The following is an 894-nucleotide window of genomic DNA, read 5'->3' on the forward strand; positions in this document are numbered from 1 at the left end:
AAATCAGGATCGACCTGATTCAGACAATTCAACAATCTTGTATCTTCACTGATGATACAAGTGAAGACCAACATAGTCATTTAATTGATTTTCTAGAACTTGTAGAAACTGCTAAGTACAATGGAGTACCTGCTGAAGCTATCAAGTTAAGGCTATTTCCTTTTTCTTTAAAAGGAGATGCCAAGACTTGGTTGCGAAGTTTGCCTCAAGGGTCCATTACGATATGGGACCAGATGACTCAAAAGTTTTTAAACAAATATTTTTCCTCTGCTAAAATGACAAAGTTAAGACGAGACATACCTAATTTTTTACAGACTGACACTGAGTCAGTTTATCAAGCTTGGGAAAGATTAAAAGCAATGTTAAGAAAATTCCCACCCCATGACATTCCTGAACATATGCAATTGTACATTTTCTATCACGGGCAAAAACCCTCTGCTAGAAATGTGATAGATACAACCGCAGGAGGTTCTGTAATGGGAAAAACTACAGAGGAAGCATTGCAGCTGTTGAATGAAATTTCTGAGAACGCTATCCAATAGCCATATGAGCGTGTAATCATTAAAAAGGCTGCTACGGTAAATCAGGTTGATGTTTTAAATACACTAACACAACATATTGTTTCTTTGTCACAAAAGTTTGAATCTTTTCAGGTGAATACACAACAATTAAACCAATCTGCGGTTTGTGACATGTGTGGAGGAAACTACCAGAACCATGAATGTCAAGCAACCAATCAAACAGATGAACAGGTTAATGTCATCGGTTACAAGCCATATCCTTTTGGGAGTCCAATGGCACAAAAGCATCTAGGATTTCAATGGAATAACCCAAATGGTGCTGAAAACTCTCAAAGCTTCCAGAAACAACAGATACAAGGTCCGCCGGGATACC

The 894-nt window shown here is 37.9% G+C and overlaps 1 non-coding gene across 1 annotated transcript; it reads right to left on the reverse strand.

Annotated features, from left to right (window-relative positions):
* Positions 1–281: 281 nt before the first annotated feature.
* On the reverse strand, positions 282–388 carry LOC138872244 (small nucleolar RNA R71). Its single transcript, XR_011400712.1, has one exon. It is a non-coding gene; the product is annotated as a small nucleolar RNA R71 (small nucleolar RNA).
* Positions 389–894: the final 506 nt, after the last annotated feature.

The sequence above is a fragment of the Nicotiana sylvestris genome, chromosome 6 (assembly GCF_000393655.2).
Source record: "Nicotiana sylvestris chromosome 6, ASM39365v2, whole genome shotgun sequence".
NCBI lineage: Eukaryota > Viridiplantae > Streptophyta > Magnoliopsida > Solanales > Solanaceae > Nicotiana > Nicotiana sylvestris.